The 16349-nt window shown below is 34.5% G+C and overlaps 1 pseudogene across 1 annotated transcript; it reads left to right on the top strand.

The window, feature by feature from the left end:
- The first annotated feature begins 12959 nt into the window (after positions 1 to 12959).
- LOC147538604 (protein SMALL AUXIN UP-REGULATED RNA 12 pseudogene) lies at positions 12960 to 13782 on the top strand (annotated as a pseudogene). Its single transcript, XR_015225663.1, has one exon. The product of XR_015225663.1 is annotated as a protein SMALL AUXIN UP-REGULATED RNA 12 pseudogene (transcript).
- Positions 13783 to 16349: the final 2567 nt, after the last annotated feature.

Genomic DNA, 16349 nt, shown 5'->3' with positions numbered 1-16349 from the left:
TCTCTCTATATGTAGAGGGAGGAAGAGGGGAGATGGAGAGGAGATATATATATAGAGAGAAAAAGAGAGAGGGGTTTTCATTTGTTGCATGGGGAGAGAGAGAGAGAGAATGAATGATTGAAGGGCCCACAAGATTATGGTCAGGCCTTATTTACAGGCTAACAACCATGTACTGTGTTTCTTTTGAAAGAGCTTTGGAATTGCAGCTACTTTAACACAAGAGAGTGTGAGAAGAGAGAGAGAGGTCAGCCAAGTTGAGAAAACAGAACATATGGGGTAGGACCCACTTACCACTTGAGTATATAAATTACATAATTTTTTGCTTTGCCCATAGTTTTCAACATTTTAGCCAATCAGGAGGTTGCAGGTCTGAACCACTATTTATAACAGAGGAAGGTAGTTTATATTAGACTAGTTTAATGGACGGCTAGAACTTACTGGTGTATATTACTATGTGTACTTAATTATTAGGGTTGTTAAGTAGGACTATTAGAAGGCTAACTAACTATTACTAGACAACTTTCAACAACAAAACAAAAAAAAACTAGGGAAATGATAGAGTGCCCAGCAATTTTGCCCATTAAATTGCCCAACTTTCCTTATTTAGAAATAAAAGCGGTCCCCACCGTAGTCAAACTTTGAAAAACCCTTGTCTTTTAGTGATTCCACATCAGCTGGGCAATTTAATGGGCTAAAAACTGGGCACTCTAGCATCTCCCAAAAAACTATTACTAAACAATCATGAGGAAAGCAATTTGGCTTAACGGGTTGTTTCTTCTTTGACAATGTGGTAAGTCAGTTGGTTCTTATTTTGGTAGATCTTCTGATAAATACACTTTGAAATTGTTTTGATTTTATAGAAGAGTCTTAGTTTATATAAGCTATAGAAGTGAATTGATTGATTAAGTACATAATTTACATCCCACAATATTCGATCATTACACTTGTTCTAAGTGAAATTTCAAAAGACTACGAAGGTTGTCTTCAGGCTCATTGATAGAACGCTTACAAGCCCAACCTAGACTTCAGTTTTGGTTAGCCAATGAACACTTCCTCTTTTATCACGTGATAGCTAATTTTAATTTGTGGTAACTCTACTAGCAACTATAGTCGGGTCTCTTTGACAATGTAGTAAGTCAATTTGGTTCTTATTTTGGTAGTTCTTGTCATGAATACACTTCCAAATTGTTTTATAATGTGTGTTTTGATTTTATAGAAGAGTCTTAGTTTATATAAGCTATAGATGTGAATTGATTGATTTGGACTAAGTACATAATTCACATCCCACAATATTCGATCGTTACACTTGTTCTAAGTGAAACTTCAAAAGGCTACGAAGGTTGTCTTTAGGCTCATTGATAGAACCCTTACAAGCCCAACCTAGACTTCAGTTTTGGTTAGCCAATGAACACTTCCTCTTTTATCACGTGATAGCTAATTTTAATTTGCGGTAACTCTACTAGCAACTATAGTCGGGTCTCTTTATAGTTGTATAATTACTTTTGTTGTTTTTATACCTAGATTTTCATAAATTAATGGATATCCGCCGGCCTAGACACCAAAATATTAAAGAAAATAAGTTTACTCATTTGTAGCTGTATAATTTTTTGTTAAAATACATTTCTTGACGTTTGATTGGGTGATGGGTTATTGGTTTCTTTATACAAGAAAAAATAAGAATGGTCATGTTCTTTTTGCCTTCTAAAGGTCTGTACATTGAACTTGGTACTACATTTTGATCAATTTTTGTAGTAGAAATAAAGCAAATAACCAAATCTAACTATTTGGGCCAACTATATATTCCACTATAAAATGCAAATGCAAATCCAAATCAATAGTTTTCATTTCTTTCTATCCCTAGAATAGTAGTTACTTTACATGTTATCATCCACCTACCAACTCATTAGAGAGTCCCTACTGCATGTGACTATGAGGTCACTGTCCTTGCTCATGACTCCTGATAATTTGTAACATAGCCGCAATTTCACTACTGGCTTATTGGGCTCCTTCAAGTTACTTTTATTGTTGAATGTTTTGGCTTCATTTCATTTTATCCTCTCACTTGTGACCAACGGATTATTTTGGCCTCAATAAGTGTGGTAATTCCCTCAACAAAAAAAAAAAAAAAAAAAAAAAAGTGTGGTAATTCCTCTTGGTTTCTAATATCTAATAATTTTTATTTTACAATTTTCTAAACATATCTTTGTAGCATTCTTGTAATTTTATGATTTTTATTTATCCACTTCAATTATTTTTCTCTCCTCCACATTCCCCTTAGTAGTAGGAATGAGAATGGTCACCAAACTGACCAAATCGAACTTGGGCGAAACCGAACCAAATAGTTTCTAGATCGAACCTAATGATGTTCGTCTCAACTGAAAAAAAATCAATTTGTTTGGTTTGGCTTGCCTTGGGTTTTTGAAAACCGCCCAAACCAAACCGGTCGAACAATACATATATATATATATATATATATATATATATATATATATATATATATATATATACATACACATTAGATATACATCATTTAACATTACAAATTAATTATCATTACTCAACGAGTCAATGTGGATCTGAAACTATAAAATATATATTTTTTTTAGATATTTAAATCTATAATAGTTTGAAGAGTGATCAAATTTTTAGTTTTATTTTTCTTGCTTAAGTTACATTTTCTTTGTCATGTTTGGTTTGATTAATTGAGTTCGGTCAGACCGACCAACTGAACTCAATCGAATCAAACCGAAACAGGTCGAAAAAAGTAGGTTGAAAATCTGATCAGTTCGGTTTTGGCCGATAATTTAGTTAAACTGTCAGTCTCCACTCTTTAGCCGTTAGCTAAACAAAGGCCTACGCCCCACCATTTCGCCGGAGAAAGAGAGAAAAGAGCTATTTTGAAGTTTGGTGGAGGAGGTTGTCCGCTGACAATCTCCGACCGGCAACCTTAAAGAAAATTGAGAAGTGAGGTGGAGGGAGAACACTGGACACTGTTTGCTCATGTAGAGAGGCGGTGGGGAGGGGGGGGGGGGGGGGTTGATATGGAGGAGAAGAAAATGAATTAGGAGGATATTCGAAAATAAAAATTACAAGAATGTCTCAAAAGTGCTTTCGGGAGAATGCGAAAAAGAAAGTGGATCTTGAAGACCAAAATAAACGCAATGACACTAATAAGGGCCAAAACTGCCGGTCGGACACAAATTGAAGGCCAACATTTTTTTCCATTTTTTTCTTGTTTTGCCAACATTTTTTTAATTGTGAGACAAAATGATTCAAAGAAGATGAACGCTGCCATGCCTTAATAGTTTATTTTGAAACTTAACATTCACTGGTGATCCATTTTCCATTTTTGCTTCTAGATACTTGATATTTTCAAAAATCAAAAATATGTTTGTGGTCAAAGAGTCAGGTGCTAATTCATTTTTAAAATTTTCAGGTCAATTCAGATTTCAGATGTTTGTTTTTCTTTTTTTAGGAAAATTTGAAATTTCGGCTGAATCGAGTCTATGTCTGAATTGGCTGAATAGCCCACAATTCCACACTTCAAAACAAGTCTGAAATAATGGCCAAAAATCTGAATTGTATTAATTGACACTTATACCCCATGAATTAGAAAATATTTCTCTTTGCATTGAAGTTTTCCCACCATCAGACCATCACAACCACCGAAGCCACCACCACAAAATCACCACATGCACCACCACCACCACCACCACAAAATCGCCACCACAAAATCACTACCATCACCACAAAATCACCACCAAACACCACCACCACAAAATCACTATCAAACACGACCACCACAAAATCAGGAAATCGCCGCCACAAAATCGTCGATCTTCCATTAGAGAAAGAGAGAGAGATCTTGCTGGATCTTACCTTGTTCGAAACCCTCGCCGAATCTGGCGAGGGTTTAGCTCTGATGACCTCTGGCGAGAGATATTCAGAGAGCGAGAAAGATGAGATTTAGAGAGAGGGAGAAAGAGGGATTCACATAGAAGAGGGTTAGAGGGTTGAGTGTCGGTTAGAGAGAGGGAGAGGTTTCCATCGTTAGAGAGAGAGAGAGGGGGGGGGGGGGGAGGTTTCTGATCTAGAGGTTTCGCCGTTTTGATTTGAAGGTGAGAGAAACCCTAGTTTTTAGGTTTTCAATTTCTACCCTTTTTTTAGTCAAGAGGAGGACAAGGGTATATTAGATATTTTCTGATTAAATATTAATGAAGGGTAAAAAAGTTAAAATTTAAATTCAGACTTACAAACACAAACATCTTGGCTCATAAATAATTCAGTCAATTCAGATTCAGCAATTTAATTTAGCAAATTCAGATTCAGACATAAAAAAAATAGTACCTGAGTCACATTAACTTTTCGTTCAAAATCTGAATAAGATTTATGGAGAAAGAAACATTTCTCTTATACGAATTCTCCCTTCAACAAGAGATAAAACTCGTTTTTTTTATCAGCAAGAGATAAACTGGGTTTTAGTCAAATTCAGACCTAAACAGATGTTCATTACTACTTTAGAACCAACAAAATAACACCATTGGGTACTTTTTGTTTTTTGTTAAAAGTTTCTTCTTTGTTATAGGAAAATGCTAAAATCAAAAAGGATTTTGACAAAAGAAGTTACCCATTTGATGTGGCGGTTGTGATTTGAAACTTTGACTAAATTTGGACCGTTGAGAGATGAATATCACAACCGCCACATAAGCTGGATAACTTATTTTATCAAATCCTTTGTGATTGTAGCACTTCCGTTTGTTATATTACATTTATTCTTATAACATGCTCATACTAACTCCGTGACTGTGTCATTTACTAAAAATATCTTATCCAGTGGAGATGATGAAGATAAATGCAGAACCACCTTATTATTATTATTCGGGAGTCGGTCTGCCATTCGGGTCGGGGTGCAGATAGACGCAGATTGCGGAACGACCCAAGCCAAAGCTTTTGATACGTCCAAGGAGACGTCATCCCGACGGTCGTGGCGGGTAGCACGCGCCTCCTGGCGTGCCTCGTGCAACTGCACGCTCCCCGCGTGCCTCGTGCAACTTCGCGCTCCCCAAGTTCGCCAACGGGCCTCCCATTAGGCCCGTCTTGAAACACGATCGTGGATTATAATAGAATGTGTAGTTCATAAAAATATTGAGAAATAATTTAAAAAGAATTGAAGGAAAATTAAAAAAAATAAGTCCCTACTATTTATCAATTTGTAGGATGTCTTGTCTCTCTTGTCTTTAAATCCTTTTTATATTATACCAATTAGAGCTAGCAAGTATCAATCTAGATAATAATGGAGGTTGGATTGGACCAAGTTCAAACATAGGGGAGACATGTAGTCAATGTTGGTCAAATCACTTTGGACCCATTTACTCCCTTTTTCTAGTTTTAGTGGTTTAGACTTTAGAGAATCAAAGAGTAGTACTGATTCTATAGGTGGTTAGCACTATGGTTTTTTTTATTCCAAAATCAATTAGGGTCCTACATCTGGAATCATCAAATTCATAGAACCAATCCAATAATTCTAAATATACCTACTATAGATATGGATTTTATTTGTAAATCAAATTATCTTGTTTTAGGAATCATAATTTACGTGGAATTGTTTTTTCTTTTTTTTGTTGAAAATGTACGTGGAATTGTTGGTGTTTATAATTTTATAATATTGCATTTTATGTGCCAAAACTTTGGCCATTTATGTTTGAATATGTTAAGAGAGGAAACAAAGAAAAACAATTTCGAACTCAATTGCACCAGCAAGAAGTACTCCTACGATTTTTTTTTTTGTTTGAAACAACAACTGCTCCGAGTTGTAAGAGCTTCTAACTCCATTGTAAGTGCCGATGGGTATACAAAATCTAGGGTTGAATGTTTTTGTAGAACAGGCGGAAATTAGTGAATATTTTTACTTAAATTGGTAAAAATATATATTAAAAAAAGGTAACTTAGTTTTGGTGAAACAAAAATTCACAATCTCATTTCGATTTATTTCAATAATTGTATACATATCACGAGAATCTTCAAATATTCCAAGAGATCGCAAAATTTTCTTATGTTTCTGAAGATTATCACAAAAATATGTGTTTCATTTTTTAACAACATTGAATAATAAAATTAGGATATCAGGCTTCATGTCCAAGTGTAGCCTTTAAGGTATGGTCCTACAAAATTTTGTAAGGCCAGTATTTACTACCACTAAAAATTCTATAGGCACTCCATTTGGCCATAGCAACCCCAGAACCGAACCGCACTGTTTCCAGGTCAAGGGCATCTGAGCACCTAAGTCTCACGCAAATGTGGGCTCCCAAGTGAGGTGGACAATCAAGTCACCTAGTTTGGATTTTGAAGTGCCTATAATATTCCCCAACTATTTCAGGTGAGCTGGGCCGTACTGGGTTTACTTTTATATAATTTTGTAGTGGCCCCCAAAATCCTCTTCATCGATTAAAGCCCATTAAGTGTCGTTGTCATGTGCCATAGTGTACCACCCTTTGTGTAATTTATTGAACTTCATAACAGAACTAGGCATACGGTGCTTAGGGGTGCAAACAATGTCATTATGCACATTACGAAGTTGTTGACAATAGGCCCACCGTACGCCCTACAGGCCTAGACAACAACGTGAATCACATTGAAAGTGATACATAGCAAACGTTGCCGTGATATCCGAGCCGACTAATATGATTTTAGTAGAAGCGGTACTTTCTGTTATGGAAGTAAATGATCTTCATGTAGCATAAGTAGACCTCATGTTATCACAGTCACTTAATCTCCTCTAACACATGAAAACTCCGGTTAGCAGAGAGCCATGCTGACTAAAGAAAACGTCAGAGACAAAAATATCTAATAGCAGTCCATATACACAACAAAAATCATACTACTATACTATATTGAGATGTTTTTAACAAAATTTAAAGTTTTACATTTTCCTTTTCAGCTCTATTAATGGAATTATTCAAAGTTACATCATCAAAGAGGAGTGTCAACTCCATTTGGCCCGGGATTCCGGCCGGGATTCAGGCCGGGCATAGCATCATTTTTGCTGAGCCTAATAGTGTATTGAAGTTAAAGCCAATGCGTGATGATCACATTGTTGGAGGGAGAGAGGCCTCAAACAAATGGTAGCCCAATTGTCTCACCTCTTGAGATGTTAGAGTGAGAGAGGCCTCATACCATATGACACTTGTATCAGAATCCTAGGTAAAACGAGTCATAACTCAATAGTCCACTGAAATTAAAGCCAATGCGTGAGAAACGTACTATTGAAACAATGAAAAAATGTCCCGTCAATAAGTGTAAGAGAAAAATTCATCTATTTAATTAACCTTTGAGCGAGAGAGTGGCCCAAAACTACCTAATGGCATATTAAATTGAATGAGGCACGACTAACAACTTATTGATTAAATCTTCTCTAGCTGCACTTAGATCCATTATCTTCTAATAAACTTACTAGGTCTTTTTTGTGTACAATTGTGTCTTATCGTGTCGGGCCTGAGAAATATAGTACAAAAGTAACAAACACACCTTGTGACGGGGAGAGAGAGAGAGAGAGAGGAGGCCGTATAGAACGAGGCATTTACTCAGCCTCACTTGTAAAGAATGTGTGTGAGCCTTAGAACATGGCATTTTTTCATCAGATATCCAGGGTATACAACCATTGATTCTCAATCTGAAAATTGGAAAAGAATTCTCACAATTTTTCAGATAGGACCACATGGGAAGTACCCCACCTCCCTAATGTTTCTCTGTCGCAAAAGTCTATCTACTTAAAAAGACACCTCTCCATTTCACCCTCCTCCCCTCACTATTATAGTGAAGGAAATGTCTTTCTGCCCAGCCACTATGCCAACAGAATCCCCCTAGGGGTATATGCCTGGTCACAATTTAGTCTCTCTAAATCTTATCCGGATACATATCTCTGCCGGAATTCTGCTAGCATAGTGGCGGGGCAAAACATTACGATTGTTATCATAAAGAATGGTTCAACTGCTACAATCACTTAGAGTCTTATTCTTAATCGGATGATCTTATATAGGTGTGATTTTTATAGCTATACAAAAAGTAGTGAGATTTTCAAATGAACAAGTGATATAAGAATGTGGTGTGGCTGCTGGCGGCTATACACACTAGCCTATGAGACGTTAGCGTATAAGAGAAGAAACATTCCTCATAATATGATGGTTTTGTTTGCACTCCATTAAATTTTTAATATCATAATCTTCAACAGTTTCGTGGAATATGAAATCTTGGAATAATATATAGTGGCTACATACAAGTATATTGCAAACTTTGAAAATTCTCATTATAATGAGGCTTACTTTGACATTAGTGCTAGATTCTTTTTGAAGTACTTCAAACTTATACTTTCATATAATTGGATTGTTCTCTACTACTTCCTTAAAAATTCATTGAAATTGAAGTTCTATCTTTATAATAAGTATTAACACTCTCTCTAAACTTTTCATACTAACCCAATGATTTAAGTTAGCATCTAATCATTCAATTATCTTTTGGCTAATTGAGGACAATAGATCCAATTAGTTAGGTTAGGGCCCATTAACATTGGTGGGTCCCACATCTCAAAATTAAGGATATTATCCACCTTAAATTAATTTTATTTATCTAATTTCAGCTTAGCCATGCACATAAAAGTTAAATTATTTAAGTGATTAAATTATTTAAGAGAAAAAAGTGGGGAACTAAAAAGAATCAAAGAAGATTGTATAGTGATAGATCAAGTAAAGTTATTAAAGAAGAATATCCATTTTGATTTCTTTAGGTACAAGAGAATGTAGAACTACTTAGTCATGTGACAGTTCATAAACTAAACTCAATATACCTAATATCTAATTTGTATTTTCTAAAGGGATTGGATGATTCCACCCCATACTGTTTCTTTTTGTCATTTCTATTATTTGGAGTTATAAAGTCGGCCGGGCGGGGTTTGAATATATCTTTAGCGTTAGCAACACGGCTTTGAATATCTCTCTGGCGGTAGCAAAGAAAATACTAAGTTGGCTTTTACCAATTTAATAGTCGGTTGATTTTGAGTTATACATACACTATGTTTAAATTTACAATCATAACTTAATTAAGAAACTGAATTTTTTTATCTTAGGCATCTACTTTCTGTATTAGATTCCTACTGAGTAAACGTACTTAAACAGAATCGCCCCAAGTTTTTGCGCGTGATAAAGTAATAACAACTGTACTCTAGTGATCTCGAGTCATATGATTTTCTCTTTCGAAAAAGTCAGAAATTATCACAATGCAAGGGCATCTAATCTTGTATAAAAAATAAATTTTCTATGATTAAAAGTTATCCAAGATTCAGAGTAGTTCAAAACTCATGAGATTTATGCACATACGACAATTCCTTAGTTTGAATGCACTACAATGACATGATTTACTGAATAAAACCAAAAGAAGGGGATGTTTGTTAGCGAAAATGAGAAGTTTTAAAGGGGCCTCCAACAAGTGTTGTTGGCACTGCGTACTTCATTTGACTTGGTAAATCTAGCTTCACTGTATTTGATTATAGGGGCTGCCGAAACCGGTAAAAAGTTCTCCTCAAAGTCCACCGAACATAAGTCAAATGTTTTGAATTGAAACGGGTGGATTGGGGCCAAACTTTGTTACAAAACATTTTCTTTATCTCTTCTCTATGGAAAGAGGGGATGTTTCATGGTATACCTGATCAGGTGGTCAACGAGACGTACGTAATTTTTTGCTTAAGATCCACCAATGTTATAAAGTAAAAAATTTGGAGTTAAATTCGACGACGTGAGCCGAAATTTGTAACAAAATTTGACTTGAATCCACCTGATTGAGTTGTATTTAATAGTTCTCGGCCGTTTGGGATTGATGGACTTAAATCCGTTTTGTAACTAAATCGACTCAACTCCAACCGATTTAAGTTGAAAAAATTGTGAGAGATTCTATTTTAAGAGGGGGTGCTTTTAACCATTTTCCGAAATACGAGGGCGTCAACAATAATACTCACAAAAAGCATCTTTTAAGCTTTCCTACCAAAGGTATATTGTGTTAAAAATCTATGCTTGACTTATGTTTGATCAATGATCATAAGACTATAATGTCAAGTTCTTAGGATGTGAAGTAAAAAATACAGTAAATAATTTGATTGCTAACCAAGTAAAGTTAGGTCTGGAATTAGAAATAGGATGGGATGGCACAATAGAATTGTTGCTCCAAATATATGTAGATGCATTATAAGCTACTTGTCCATTTCTGGTCCCTCAAAACAGTAACCAAGAAGGCAACAACCAATGGGAACCAAAACCTTCAAAAGGTGGTACTGTACAGTACTATTGGGAAGAGAGAGAGAGAGAGAGAGCAATTAACAAAGGTAGTCCTACACACTTAAATGAAATAAAACACTAGTCCTTGAAGTTTGAAAAGGATTAAAAAACAAACAATTACCAAATTATGATGAAATTTAAGGCAAAAGAATGTAGCAGAGACACTATAATTAACAAAATTTTTGTAACACTGAAACCCTAAATTAACTATTTCCAAAGGAAACATCTAAATGATGAATAAGAAAATGCTATGTACCAAAATTAGGGTTTATATTCTTGCAACTTGAACCCAAGAAACAGTCAAAACTGCAACTTAGTATCTATTAAAATATGTAAGAAACCAGAAAATTAGGACTCTGTTTTCTCATCTCAGGAAGCAGAGGAGACAGTTGTTTGAAACTTGAAATTTCACACCCAAATCCTAGATTGCAGAAATTTTAACAATTAAAATGAAAACACAGAGGAATCCCTTGAATTTCAAGAGTGGATAGATAGAGAGAGAGAGAGAGGAGATAAGGAGGAAAACTGAAGGATATTGAGTCTTTACCAACATGGGAGAGAGCTTTAGAGAGAGAGAGAGAGAATTTTAGAGAGAGAGAGAGGGACCATGTTGCTATTAAGAAAGGCAACAAGAAAGATTAAATCTAATTGGGTTGGCTCCCAACATGCCCTTGCAAAAATGAAGAGACCCTCAAAAACCCCATGGTTTGTTTTCTACCCCCACACACCACATGACTCTATTTTCTCTCTCTACCACCTACATCTCTCTCTCTCTCTCCAAGGCCAATGGTAAGGGGAGCTAAGGATTGTTGTTGGGGAACTATTATGATTGGGGAGCTGCCAAAATTAGTAAAGGGAGATGTAAATTTTGAGTTATTATTTTAAAGACCTTATAAGATTCACAATTTAAAGGACTCAAGTGTAATATATGAAAATAAACCAGAATTAAAGAAAAGAAAAAAACGGTGCCTTCTTCTTCCACTCGATCTCTCTTCAAATCGTCTATCCTAATCTCTGTCCGACTTCTTTCAATCTTTTCCAGTCATCAACTACAAAATTCCGGCTAATTCTTCCCTAGTATTTTCTCTAATGAAGAAGACATCAACCAAAATCTTGTGAGTTTTTCTTCCCCTTTTAATTTCTAGGGTTTTTGTAAGTTTTATATTTAGGGTTTTAGTGAGTTTTACATCTAAGGTTTTGCTGAGAATTTGTCATAAGATGATATTAGTTGCTTGTTTGTTTTCCCCCTTTTGTTATACTTAAGATTGTTGTGTTAGCTTCAAAACTTGTTATTGCAATATGTTCTTTGATTTGGCTCTGGTACTTAGGCGTTTGGTAAGCTAAATCTTTTATCAACTACTGTAAACAAATGTAGACTACTACAACTTGTTATGCACTTAGAATTTTTATGTTTGTTTTTGCAGAACAATCGAATTGGTAAACTTTTAGATAATAGGAAAGCTTGTGGTGGCGAAGACACAAACAAACCGATAAGTCCGAAATCGAGGAACAAAATGCAAGACACCCTCGAAAGCATATATCAAGATTCTGCTGAAAAGGGAAATCAAGTCTCAGACGAAGAAGATGAGGGTGATTCAATCGATGGCGGCGATTCAAGCGATGGGGACGAAGATTATGAGTAAAATTGACAATAGTATAATTTGATGAATCTCTTTGTGACTATTTTGTAAAGAGAATTGATATGATATATCTCTAATATAATCATACTATTCACCAAATTTCAGAAATGGGAAGAAACTTTAGTAATGTACCTAGTTTTTTCATTTTTTGAGGTTCTGTTATTACAATGACGAAATCATGGATATGTGGTTCCCTAGGCTGTTTTCATTTTTTTTGTCTAATTTCCCTCAACAGGGGGGAAATTTGTTAAAGAAAATATCATGAATATGTGGTTCCCTAGGGAAAACTTACTGTTTTCACCTTTGTTTGCCTAATTTCCCTTAGCTGGGGGGAAATGTTTCAAAAATTTCCCCAGGAAAATATCTGAACGAACCGAATGGTTCTGCCTCTTTTTGGCAATTTGTTAAAGTTGAAGGAAGAAAGAAAAATAAAATTTAATCGAAAATATTTCTCTTGGGAATTTCTTACATCTTGAGATAGATCTTCATCTATAATAACATTGTTTGATTGAGTTGGTGGTTGTTGGTTCAATTGAAAAATATGTTATTCCTCCATTAAAGAAGCAACATCATAGATATCGTAAGACATAATAAACGTTAGTATCCAATAGAGAAGAGAGTGAACTCGTTGCTTATCAGTAATGGTTCTTGTATAACTTGATTGTGGAGAAGAAATATAGTTATTGTTATTGAAATATTTAGGGTTTAAGGAAGAATAGAAAAGAAAAATTACTATCAAACTTTTTAAAATTTTGAATTATATAATTTTTTCTAATCCATCTATATTTCATTATTTAGTTTCAGATCCAAAAAAATAGCTCCTAATACCAAATTGGTATAGGGAGCTGTAGTACAAAAAATTGATTTTGTAGTACAGCTCCCCAACAACAATCTCCAGCTCCCCTTACCAATGGCCCTCTCCAACTCTCTGCCACCTCTTCTTCTTTCTCTCTCTACCTTACTCCATAAATACCCATGCTACTCTTTAGCCTTTGCACACTCATCACTTTCACCTCTCCTTCTCTAGTTATCCTTTGCTCTCTCTCTCTCTCTATCAACCAAAGCTTCTTCTTTTTCTCTCCTAACTGCCTTCCACCCACACAACTTCTTTCTCTCTCTAAACTTATAAAAACAATGGCAATTAGGAAATCAAACATACTACCTCAAACAGCAGTAATTAGACAAATTCTCAAAAGATGTTCAAGCTTAGGTAAGAAACATGGTTATGATACTGAAAATCTTCCAATTGATGTACCTAAAGGTCATTTTGCTGTTTATGTTGGAGAAAAAAGAAGTAGATTTATTGTTCCAATTTCTTTATTAACTTACCCTGAATTTCAAATTTTACTTCAAAGAGCTGAAGAAGAATTTGGATTTGATCATGATATGGGTCTAACTATTCCTTGTGAAGAAGTCGTTTTTCGATCTTTAACTTCAATGCTTCTTAGCTGATGATACATGGAAGAAATTATATATTATGACCTACCCACATTTGATTAGTTATTAAGTTTGGAGAAATTGATAACTAGATGAAGATGATGATGAAGATTGAATTGAAGTTCACCAATTAAATCAGTACTTCTCCTTTTTTTATTCTTTTAATAGGTTTCAACCCATTCTTGGGTTGTTCTTGTTGTAATGACTTTCAATTAAGAAAGGCAGCCATGAAGATAGTGTATTTTTAAGCTATGTAGTTAGACTCTTTGAGAGTTTTTCTTTACAGTTTGTGGTGCTTGTTTGCCCCTCTGTAAGAGATTATGATGATGATTTTGAGTAAATCAATGTTATTTATTTTTCAATTTTAAGATTTCTCTTCCTCTCAAGATTCCATGCTTTGACCACACAAAGGTAAAAATTGCCAAATGGCACAACTTGGTTAAGGGGCATTATTTAAACCGGGAGTTGGGCTGTTTCCATCCAATTTTAAGTTAAAAGAAAAAGCTATTTTTGTTTAGGTAAAAACCTAAATAAATGTATTTTATTTGGTTAAAAATTTAGCCGCAATGCAACCAATGTAAATATGTTTTGCATCCCTATGTAAATCAGCTGTAAATTGCAAGTCTATCCCAGCATGTTGCAAATTACAAAAATATTCAGAGAAGACTAGAAAACATTAAGTGATACTTTTTTACTTTGTCAAAATATTTATAGAGAATTGTTACAAAGTTCTCGTTCTTAAAAAGATCTCAATATGGTAGTTTATACCATTTTGCAAGGTAATTTCTAGAAAGGTCAAAATAATATTGAAAATGAGTAGAAAAACACAAAACATTTGAAAATTATTATTCAGGTCAAAAAGTGTGCAAATACTAAAGTACCCTTTTTTGTCATTTTGTGTAACTAAATTCTTTTATTTTTCTTTAAATTTAAATCGATATAACTTTTGTTTGAGATGTCGGATTTCTATAAAACTTATATATTAAGAAATGATTTTTCATTAGCTTTCTAACAAGATCCATTTTCAATACTTTTTTTCAAAAAAAAAAAAAAATCAGGAAAAAAACGGCGTTTTTCTCCTTTACGTTTTTCTGCAAACGTGTTTGCAACAATCTGTTATGCAAACGTGTTTGCACACAAGTGTTTGCATAATGTAAACTGCAAACATGTGTTTGCATATTGTGAACTGTGTTTGTAAATTTTAGATTGCAAACATGATTTGCAAGCTTCGCAGGATATAATCTTGAGTTGCATATCTTGCAAACTCGATTTGCAAATCGATAATATAAACTAAGAGTATGTGTATACAAAATCTTGCGTTTGAAATTGATTTCATCATTCATCATATAACCCTAGTGTCAATATTGTTGGATACATCATCTAAATCTCTATCCTGAGAAGTGATAAGAACCGTAAAAACTTGACCATTATCGGAAAACTCACATTGGTCTTTGATCTAAAGGAAGCATTCGGCTTTTTCACCGATTCCTCATTTCTAGTTTGGTAAAACTCACTTTGATTTTTAAGTCTTCTTTTCATACTAATCATCGTCATCCTCAATAGGATTGTTAAAGGAGAATCATCAACGAGCTAACTAGTGGTGCACTTTCATATGGGTTAATGTTATAGTTGTGTTCGATCTTGGTGGTGGTGCTTCTAATGTTTCCATCCTTGGAATCCCATATGAAAATTTTTTCGAGTTAATTCAGTTCTTCTCCGCATCATCTTCAAGTAACCATCAGACACAAAAGATGTCTCTTAAAATTGACACCTTCTCTGGTAAGTGAAAAGCAATGAGGATGAATCTCCAAGCAACCATTATGTTTTTTGATCAACAACAAATATTACTAAATGCTTCATAACTTCTCTGTAACATTAGTTTAGACAAAACATATAGATCAAAGAACCAGATTTATTAGAAACATTTCAAATCCAATTGCCATACTTTATAGCAACCAATTGAGCACAAGCAGAAATGACACCTACCAGAATCTTTCATATTCTTGAACAATCTCAGAGCATCTTTAGGTTTAGCAAAACCGGTTATCATAGTCGTCCATGCCATCTTACTCTTCTTAGGTAAAACCCAATAAACAACTAAACTGCCCCTTCCATATCTCATTTTTTTTGGCATAAGCACAATGAAAGACGCCCAAGAAATCACAACTCTTTCAGACATTTCATCGAACATTTCGCGTCCAAATTTCACATATATATATGTATCAACCTGTTACCAACATATAATCATATCTCTTTATCATCCTCTCTAGCACAAATGTACACCACAATAAATACAACGACAACAGATTCAAATGACATCTTTCATTCAACAACAACATAAGGATGATATAATATTAATACTCCGACAACAAGTGTTGATGTGTTCCTCAACTTACAATAGTTGGTTGAATGGTATGAGGGCTAAACCTAACAGAACTTAACCAGTTAGTGTGAGAATAAGCATCTTGGGTTGTATATCTACATTAACAGAGAGTGTTCATACCTTGATTGATCGATCATGAATAGTAGATTGAAAGCAGTAATATCATAGCAATTGAAAAAGAAAAATGTTCGAAGTTGAAGAAGTAGTAGATTCGACGAAGTAGATTTGAAGAAGAAGCGAAAAAACCCTCGAGATCTAGTGAGTTTCGTGAGAATGAAAATGTGTTTTTAATGGGTAAGAGTAAGGGTAAGTTTGGAATAATTTTTTTAGGAAATGACCTGATTGATAATTATATATATTAATTTTAACTTTGTTTATCATTAACCATAATATTTTGGTCACTTATAGTAAATAGAAAATGTTAGTTGCTTTTTTAGCTAATATGAAATCTTTTACTACCTAAATAGTTATTTTCCCTTAAAAATCTTCCAACAAATCATAACGGAGGCCACATCAATCTTTTGGCCCCACAATTGTGCTCCTCCTTTTTTTTTTTTTTTTCTCCAAGGG

This window comes from Eschscholzia californica, unplaced genomic scaffold (assembly GCF_041429995.1).
Source record: "Eschscholzia californica isolate CP2 unplaced genomic scaffold, dmEscCali1.0.p SCAF_5, whole genome shotgun sequence".
NCBI classification, from domain to species: Eukaryota; Viridiplantae; Streptophyta; class Magnoliopsida; order Ranunculales; family Papaveraceae; genus Eschscholzia; species Eschscholzia californica.
This window is presented reverse-complemented; position numbering and strand designations above follow the sequence as displayed.